The following is a 10,121-nucleotide window of genomic DNA, read 5'->3' as shown; positions in this document are numbered from 1 at the left end:
ATTTTTATGATTTCTTTCCTTCTGCTAATCCTGGAGTTCTTAATTTCTTCCTTTTCTAGTTGCTTTAGGTGTAGAGCTGGGTTACTTATTTGACTTTTCTCTTGTTTCTTGAGGTAAGCTTGTATTGCTATGAACCTTCCCCTAAGCACTGCTTTTACTGAGTCCCATGGGTTTTGTGTTGTTGTGTTTTCATTTTCATTTGTTTCTATGCATATTTTGATATTTTTTATTTCTTCTGTGATTTGTTGGTTCTTCAGAAGTGTGTTGTTTTGCTTTCATATGTTTGTATTTTTAATAGTTTTTTTCCTGTTCAGTTCAGTTCAGTCGCTCAGTCGTGTCTGACTCTTTGCAACCCCATGAATCGCAGCACACCAGGCCTCTCTGTACATCACCAACTCCGAGAGTTCACTCAAACTCATGTCCATCGAGTTGGTGATGCCATCCAGCCATCTCATCCTCTGTCATCCCCTTCTACTCCTGCCCCCAATCCCTCCCAGCATCAGAGTCTTTTCCAGTGAGTCAACTCTTCGCATGAGGTGGACAAAGTATTGGAGTTTCAGTTTTAGCATCAGTCTGTCCAATGAACACCCAGGACTGATCTCCTTTAGGATGGACTGGTTGGATCTCCTTGCAGTCCAAGGGACTCTCAAGAGTCTTCTCCAGCACCACAGTTCAAAAGCATCAATTCTTTGGTGCTCAGCTTTCTTCACAGTCCAACTCTCACATCCATACATGACCACTGGAAAAACCATAGCCTTGACTAGATGGTGCTTTGTTGGCAAAGTAATATCTCTGCTTTTTAATATGCTAGTTAACATCTAATCTTACTGCATTGTGATCAGAAAAGATGCTTAGAATGATTTCTTTTTTTTTTTTAATTTACCAAGGCTAGATTTATGGCCCAGGATGTGATCTATCCTGGAGAAGGTTCTGTGTGCACTTGAGAAAAAGGTGAAATTCATTGTTTTGGGGTGAAATGTCCTATAGATATCAATTAGGTCTTACTGGTCCATTGTATCATTTAAAGTTTGTTTTTCCTTGCTAATTTTGTATTTAGTTGATCTATCCATAGGTGTGAGTGGGGTATTAAAGTCTCCCACTATTATTGTGTTATTTTTAATTTCCCCTTTCATACTTGTTCGCATTGTCTTACATATTGTGGTGCTCCTATGTTGGGTGCATATATATTTATAATTGTTATATCTTCTGGAATGAACCTTTGATCATTATGCAGTGTCCTTCTTTGTCTCTTTTCACTGCTTTTATTTCAAAGTCTGTTTTATCTGATATGAATATTGCTACTCCTGCTTTCTTTTGGTCTCCGTTTGCGTGAAATATCTTTTCTCAACCCTTCACTTTCAGTCTGTATATGTCCCTTGATTTGAAGTGGGTCTCTTGTAGGCAGCCTATATAGGGGTCTTGTTTTTGTATCCATTCAGCCAGTCTTTGTCTTTTGGTTGGGGCATTCAGCCCATTTACATTTAAGGTAATTATAGATAAGTATGATCCTGTTGCCATTTACTTTGTTGTTTTGGGTTTGAGTTTATACACCTTTTCTGTGTTTCCTGTCTAGAGACGATCCTTTAGCATTTGTTGAAGAGCTGATTTGGTGGTGCCAAATTCTCAGCTTTTGCTTGTCTGTAAAGCTTTTGATTTCTCCTTCATATTTGAACGAGATCCTTGCTGGGTATAGTAGTCTGGGTTGTAGGTTTTTCTCTTTCATCACTTTAAGTATGTCTTGCCATTCCCTCCTGGCCTGAAGAGTTTTTATTGAAAGATCAGCTGTTATCCTTATGGGAATCCCCTTGTGTGTTATTTGTTTTTTTTCCCTTGCTGCTTTTAATATTTGTTCTTTGTGTTTGATCTTTGTTCATTTGATTAAAATGTGTCTTGGGGAGTTTCGCCTTGGATTTATCCTGTTTTGGACTCTCTGGGTTTCTTGGACTTGGGTGGTTATTTCCTTCCCCATTTTAGGGAAGTTTTCAACTATTATCTCCTCAAGTATTTTCTCATGGCTTTTTTTTTTTGTCTTCTTCTTCTGGGACTCCTATGATTTGAATGTTGGGGCGTTTGACATTGTCCCAGAGGTCTCTGAGGTTGTCCTCATTCCTTTTAATTCTTTTTTCCTCTCTGCTTCATTTATTTCCACCATTGTGTCTTCCAACTCACTTATCCTATCTTCTGCTTTAGTTATTCTACTGTTGATTCCCTCCAGAGTGTTTTTGATCTCAGTTATTGCATTATTCATCATTGATTGACTCTTTTTTATTTCTTCTAGGTCCTTGTTAAACATCTCTTGCATCTTCTCAATTCTTGTCTCCAGACTATTTATCTGTAACTCCATTTCGTTTTCAAGATTTTGGATGATTTTAACTATCATTAGTTAAACTAATTAGTTTAAGTATTTGAACTCCAATACTTTGGCCACCTCATGCGATGAGTTGACTCACTGGAAAAGACTCTGATGCTGGGAAGGATTTGGGGCAGGAGGAGAAGGGGACGACAGAGAATGAAATGTCTGGATGGCATCACCGACTCGATGGACATGAGTTTGACTGAACTCCGGGAGTTGGTGATGGACAGGGAGGCCTGGTGTGCTGTGATTCATGGGGTTGCAAAGAGTCAGACACAATTGAGTGACTGAACTGAACTGAACTATAATTATTCTGAATTATTTTTCAGGTAGACTCCCTATTGCCTCCTCTTTTGTTTGATTTGGTGGGCATTTATTGTTTTCCTTTATCTGCTGAATATTTCTCTGCCTTGTTATCTTGTTTAGGTTGCTGTGTTTGGGGTGGCCTTTCTGTATGCTGGAAGCTTATGGTTCCTCTTTATTTTGGAGGTTCCTCCCTGTGGGTGGGGTTGGACGAGTGGCTTGTCAAGGTTTCCTGGTTAAGGAAGCTTGCATAAGTGTTCTGGTTGGTGGAGCTGGATCTCTTCTCTCTGGAGTGCAATGAAGTGTCCAGTAGTGAATTTTGAGGTGTCTATGGGTTTGGTGTGCCTTTGGGCAGCCTGTATATTAATGATCAGGGCTATATTCCTGCGTTGCTGGAGAATTACTGTGGTATTTCTTGCTCTGAAACTTGTTGGCTCTTGGGTAGAGCTTGGTTTCAGCTTGTAGGTATGGAGGATTTTGGATGAGCTCTTGTCAATTAATGTTCCCTGGAGTCAGGAGTTTTCTGGTGTTCTCAAGTGTTGGATTTAAGCCTCCTGCCTCTGCTTTTCAGTCTTATTCTCACAGTAGCCTCAAGACTTCCCCATCCATACCACACTGAATGGAAAAAAGGTTCTCCGCAGTGAGGGACACCCAGAGAGGTTTGTAGAGTTACATGGAGAAGAAAAGAGGGAGGAGGGAGATAGAGGTGACCAGAAGGTGAAGAGGGGGAATCAAATGAGGAGAGAGCAAACTAGCCAGTAATCAATTCCCTATGTGCTCTCCACAGCCTGAAACACCCAGAGAGGCTCACAGAGTTACATAGAGAAGAGAAGAGGGAGGAAAGAGATAGAGATGACTGGGAGGAGAATAAGGGGAGTCAAAAGGAGAGAGACAGATCTAGCTAGTAATCAGTTCCCTAAGTGTTCTCCACAGCCCAGAATACCCACAGAGATTCACAGAGTTGGGTAGAGAAGAGAAGGGGGAGGGAGGAGATAGAGGTGACCTGGAGGAGGAAAAGGAGAGTCAAAAGGGAGAGAGGGCAGTCAAGCCAGTAATCACACTCCTAAGTAAAAATGGGTGCTGAAGACTGGATTCTTAAAGGTACAAAATCGATAAAAAATACCAAAAATCAAAGATTAAAAATCTAGAGTAGAGGTTAGACTCTCAAAAATACAATATTAAAAAAATCACAAAATTATTTAAAAATACATGAAATTTGTTTTAAAAATAGGGTCTTTTTTTGCAAGGTAATAGTAGGTTATAAAAATGAAAATTAAAGGAGTAATAAAGGGCTTAAAAATTTTAAAAAATTTAATTAAAAAAATGATAATAGTAAAATATACCTAGGAATTTCTCTTGAGCTGTTGCAGTCAGTGTGTGGTCAGTTTAGTTTCAGATAGTTCCTTGTTCCAGCTTATACTTCTTCTTGAGGTCTATAGGCCCCTTCCAATGTAGTCGATGCTAACTACAGGGTTTTAATCTGTTGCATGCACCTGTCACTTCTCAAACAGTTCCCTCTGTTTATTTTGGCTTCTTCTGTTTGCAAGTCTCTTCAGTGTCTAATTTCTGCCCTGACACAAGGGGGCGAAGGTGGTCACTTATTTAAGCTCACTTGTTCAGTCGTGCTGTGGGGAGGGAGGAACACTGCAAACAAATATCATTGGCGTGTGTGGGGAGTGTTTGCAGTGTCTGGGCCACACTGGGTTTGCCCCCACTCATGGCGTTTGTGCTTTCCAGTCTACACTGCTCAGGCTCCAGGTTGCTCTGCAGGGGAACTTTCTAAAGTGGGCCCTGGGTTGCATACATTTCCCAGGTCCAAGCCACTCAGGTTCAGGTTCTTGGGTACTCCACAAAGGCACAGACTCGGTTGGGCGTGTGTTTTGTGCCCTTCCCACATCTGAGCAGCTCAGGCTACCAGGTGCTTGGTGAGTGCACTCTCTGCAGGTGGTGCAGTGCGTCTTATCACCTCCCCGGTCCCAGTTGCGCAATTTCCTGGGTGTTCAGTGGGAGCGCCGTCTCAGGTGTGCCATCTGTCTCCTCTGGGGAGCTGATCTCTGACTGCAACCCTCCTGGTGGATGTCAACCATCCAGGATCCCAGGAAGACTTGGTTAGCAACTGGGAGCCTGCTCGCAGTTTGGTAGAGGATGGCATCTCTGGGGCTAAGATTGCCCCTTGCTAGCTTTGGCTGTCACCCACCTGCCTGTCTTCCTCTGGTGGGGGATGAGCCAGTCCACAGCCAGCTAGCTCTCCTCTGGTATTTGCTCAGTCCTTTGTTCTGTGAGCGGGCCGGCAGTACCTTAGCTTAGAGCTTTTCATGGGAAAGTTCTCTTTCTCTCTCTTTTTTTCTCTGACTGTCCCACAGTTTGGCTTGCTATCTCACATTAGCTCCCTCAGATTGCCCTCAGGGCATTCAGGCCTAGTCCTTACCCTAAGCAGTTCAGCCCGTGCCTCCCTTTTCAGCCCCCGCTTGCAGGTGCCGGACGTGAGCGTCTGGGTTACTTCTCTGCTAGGAGTTGTAGTTAGGCACATAATCTGTGGGTTTGATTTATTTTTTCCTCCTGGTTATGTTGCCCCCTGCGATTCCAAAACTCCCCACAGACCCTCTGGTGAGAGGGTTTCCTGGTGTTTGGAAACTTTTTCTCCTTCATGACTCCCTCCCCGGGATGGATCTCCATCTCTAACTCTTTTGTCTCTCTTTTTATATTTTATATTTTGTCCTACCTCCTTTCAAAGACAATGGGCTGCCTTTCTGGGTGCCTGGTGTCCTCCGCCAGCATTCAGAAGTTGTTTTGTGGAATTTTCTCAGTGTTCAAATGATGAGTTTGTAGGGGAGAAAGTGGTCTCTCTGTTCTATGCCTCTGCCATCTTAGGACCGCCCCTGGTTTTATTCCTAGCTTTTTAAAGAATCTCCATACTGTCTTTCATAGTGGCTGTATGAATTTACATCCCCACCAACAGTAAAAGAGCTTCCCTTTTCTCCACATCCTCTCCAGCATTTATTGTTTGTAGACTTTTGGATGATGGCCATTCTGACTGATTTGAGGTGATATCTCATTGTAGTTTTGATTTGCATTTCTCTAATAATGAGCGAAGTTGAGCATCTTTTCATGTGTTTGTTAGCCATATGTATGTCTTTTTTGGAGAAATGTCTGTTTAGGTTTTTTACCACTTTTTGATTGGGTTGTTTGTTTTTCTGGTACTCAGTTGTATGGGCTGCTTGTATATTGTGGAAAGTAATCCTTTGTCAGCTGTTTCATTTGCTATTATTTTCTCCCATTCTGAGGGTTGTCTTTTCACCTTGTTTATAGTTTCCCTTGCTGTGCAGAAGCTTTTAGGTTTAATCAGGTCCCACTTGTTTACTTTTGTTTTTATTTACATTACTCTAGGAGGTGGATCATAGAGGATCTTGCTTTGATTTATGTCATCAAGTGTTCTGCCTATGTTTTCCCCTAAGAGTTTTAAAGTTTCTGCTTTTACATTTAGGTCTTTCATCCATTTTGAGTTTATCTTTGTGTATGGTGTTAGGAAGTGTTCTAATTTCATTCTTTTACATGTAGCTGTCCAGTTTTCTCAGCACCATTTATTGAAGACTCTGTCTTTGCCCCATTATATATTCTTCCCTCCTTTGTCAAAAATAAGGTACTCATAGGTGCTTGGGTTTATTTCTGGGCTTTCTGTCTTGTTCTGTTGGTCTATATTTCTGTTTTTGTGCCACTACCATACTGTCTTGATAGTTTTGTAGTATAATCTGAAGTCAGGAAGGTTGATACCTCCAGCTCCATTCTTTCTCAAGACTGCTTTGGTTATTCAGGGTCTTTTGTGTTTCCATATGAATTATGAAATTTTTTTGTTCTAGTTCTGTGAAAAATGCCACTGGTAATTTGATTGGGATCACATTAAATCTGTAGACTATGTTTTTTTACTATAGTCATTTTCACAATATTGATTCTTCCTACCCAGGAACATGGAGTATCTCTCCATTTGTTTATGTCATCTTTGATTTCTTTCATCAGTGTCTTATAATTTTCTGCACATAGTTCTTTTGTCTCCTTAGGTAACTTTATTCCTAGATATTTTATTCTTTTTGTTGCAATGGTGAATGGGATTGATTCCTTAATTTCTCTTTCTGATTTTTCATTGTTAGTATATAGAAATGCAAATGATTTCTGGGTGTTGATTTTGTATCCTGCAACTTTGCTAAATTCACTGATTAGCTCTAGTAATTTTCTGATAGTATCTTTAGAGTTTTCTAGGTACAGTATCATCTCCTCTGCAAACAGTGAGAGTTTTACTTCTTCTTTTCTGATCTGGTTTCCTTTTATTTCTTTTTCTTCTCTGATTGCTATAGCTAGGAATTCCAAAATTATGTTGAATAATAGTGGTGAAAATGGACACTCTTGTCTTATTCCTGATTTTAGGGGGAATGTTTTCAGTTTTTCACCATTGAGAATAACTTTTGCTGTAGGGTTATCATATATGGCCTTTACTATATTGAGGTAAGTTCCTTCTGTGCCCACTGTTTGAAGAGTTTTAATCATAAATGGTCGCTGAATTTTTTCAAAGGCTTTTTCTTCATCTGTTGAGATGATCATATAGTTTTTATCAATGTGTTTACATGGTGTATCACATTGATTTGCATATATTGAAGAATGCTTGCAGACCTGGAATAAACCAGCTTGATCATGGTGTATGAGCTTTCTGTTTGCTAAAATTTTGTTGAGGATTTTTGCATCTATGTTCATCAGTGATATTGGCCTGTAGTTTTCTTTTTCTGTGTTGTCTTTGTCTGGGTTTGGTATCAGGGTGATGGTGGCCTTGTAGAATGAGTTGGGAAGTGTTCCTTCCTCTGCAAGTTTTGAAAGAGTTTTAGAAGGATAGGCATTAGCTCTTCTGTAAATGTTTGATAGAATTCTCCTGTGAAGCCATCTGGTCCTGGGCTTTTGTTTTTTAGGAGATTTTTTATCACAGTTTCAATTTCAGTGCTTCTAATTAGATTGTTCGTAATTTCTGTTTCTTCCTGGTTCAGTCTTGGAAGATTGAACTTTTCTAAGAATCTGTCTATTTCTTTCAGGTTATCCCTTTCATTACCATATGTTTGTTCATAATAGTCTCTTATAATCCTTTGTATTTCTGAATTGTCTGTTATAACCTCTCCTTTTTCATTTCTAATTTTGTTGATTTGATTCTTTTCTTCTTGAGGAGTCTGGCTAAAGGTTTGTCAATTTTGTTTATCTTCTCAAAGAACCAGCATTTAGTTTGATTAATCTTTACTATTGTTTCTTTCATTTCTTTTTCATTTATTTCTGCTCGGATCTTTATGATTTTTTCCTTCTGCTCATTTTTGTTTTGTTGTTTTTCTTTATCCAGTTGTTTTAGGTGTAAAGTCAGGTTGTCTATTTGATGTTTTTCTTGCTTCTTGAAGGATTGAATTGCTATAAACTTCCCTCTTATAACTGCCTTTGCTGCATCCCATAGGTTTTGAGTCGTCATGTTTTCATTGTCATTTGTTGCTAGAAAGTTATTTTATTTCCTTTTTGATTTCTTCAGTAACCTGTTGGTTATTTGGAAACGTAGTGTTTAATCTTCTTATGTTTGTGTTTTTTACAGTTTTTTTCTTGTAATTGATATCTAGTTTCATAGTGTTGTGGTCAGAAAAGATGCTTGATATGATTTCAGTTTTCTGAAGTTTACTGAGGTTTGAGTTGTGACCCAAGATGTGGTCTCTCCTGGAGAATGTCCCATGTGCACTTGAGAAGAAGGTGTATTCTTCTGCATTTGGATGGAATGTCTTGAAGATATCAATGTGATCCATCTCATTTAATGTATCATTTAAGACTTGTGTTTCCTTATTAATTTTCTCCTTTGATGTTCTGTTCATTGGTGTGAGTTGGGTATTAAAGTCTCCTACTATTATTGTTTATATTCTTTGCAACCAAAGATGGAGAAGCTCTATACAGTTAGCAAAAACAAGACTGGGAGCTGACTGTGGCTCAGATCATGAACTCCTTATTGGCAAATTCAGACTTAAATTGAACAAAGTAGGGAAAACCACTAGACCATTCAGGTATGATCTAAATCAAATCCCTTATGATTATACAGTGGAAGTGAGAAATAGATTTAAGATTAAATAGATTTAATAGACTGCCTGACGAACTATGGATGGAGGTTCGTGACATTGTACAGGAGACAGGGACCAAGACCATCCCCATGGAAAAGAAATGCAAAAAAGCAAAATGGCTGTCTGGGGAGGCCTTACAAATAGCTGTGAAAAGAAAAGAAGCCAAAGCAAAGGAGAAAAGGAAAGATATAAGCATCTGAATGCAGAGTTCCAAAGAATAGCAAGGAGAGATAAGAAAGCCTTCTTCAGCGATCAACGCAAAGAAATAGAGGAAAAAAACAGAATGGGAAAGACTAGAGATCTCTTCAAGAAAATTAGAGATTCCAAGGGAACATTTCATGCAAAGATGGGCTCGATAAAGGACAGAAATGGTATGGACCTAACAGAAGCAGAAGATACTAAGAAGAGGTGGCAAGAATACACAGAAGAACTGTACCAAAAAGGTCTTCACGACCCAGATAATCATGATGGTGTGATAACTCACTTAGAGCCAGACATCCTGGAATGTGGAGTCAAGTGGGCCTTAGAAAGAATCACTACGAACAAAGCTAGTGGACGTGATGGAATTCCAGTGGAGCTATTTCAAATCCTGAAAGAAGATGCTGTGAAAGTGCTGCACTCAATATGCCAGCAAATTTGGAAAACTCAGCAGTGGCCACAGGACTGGAAAAGGTCCGTTTTCATTCCAATCCCAAAGAAAGGCAATGCCAAAGAATGCTCAAACTACCGCACAGTTGCACTCATCTCACATACTAGTAAAGTCATGCTCAAAATTCTCCAAGCCAGGCTTCAGCAATATGTGAACCATGAACTTCCAGATGTTCAAGCTGGTTTTAGAAAAGGCAGAGGAACTAGAGATCAAATTGCCAACATCTGCTGGATCATGGAAAAAACAAGAGAGTTCCAGAAAAGCATCTATTTCTGCTTTATTGACTATGCCAAAGCTTTTGACTGTGTGGATCACAATAAACTGTGGAAAATTCTGAAAGAGATGGGAATACCAGACCACTAGATCTGCCTCTTGAGAAACCTATATGCATGTCAGGAAGCAACAGTTAGAACTGGACATGGAACAACAGATTAGTTCCAAATAGGAAAAGGAGTACGTCAAGGCTGTATATTGCCACCCTGCTTATTTAACTTATATGCAGAGTACATCATGAGAAACGCTGGACTGGAGGAAGCACAAGCTGGAATCAAGATTGCCGGGAGAAATATCAATAACCTCAGATATGCAGATGACACCACCCTTATGGCAGAAAGTGAAGAGGAACTAAAAAGCCTCTTGATGAAAGTGAAAGAGGAGAGTGAAAAAGTTGGCTTGAAGCTCAACATTCAGAAAACGA

General features: G+C 39.8%; 1 pseudogene; it reads right to left on the bottom strand.

The window, feature by feature from the left end:
- Nucleotides 1-4,394: 4,394 nt before the first annotated feature.
- Nucleotides 4,395-5,186, bottom strand: LOC148773409 (uncharacterized; annotated as a pseudogene).
- Between the last annotated feature and the right edge of the window lie 4,935 nt (nucleotides 5,187-10,121).

The sequence above is a fragment of the Moschus berezovskii genome, chromosome X (assembly GCF_049115385.1).
Source record: "Moschus berezovskii isolate FMDL1 chromosome X, NW_MosBer_1.0, whole genome shotgun sequence".
Classification (NCBI taxonomy): Eukaryota; Metazoa; Chordata; class Mammalia; order Artiodactyla; family Moschidae; genus Moschus; species Moschus berezovskii.
The sequence above is the reverse complement of the archived record's forward strand: the minus strand, read 5'-3'. Positions and strand labels throughout refer to the sequence as shown.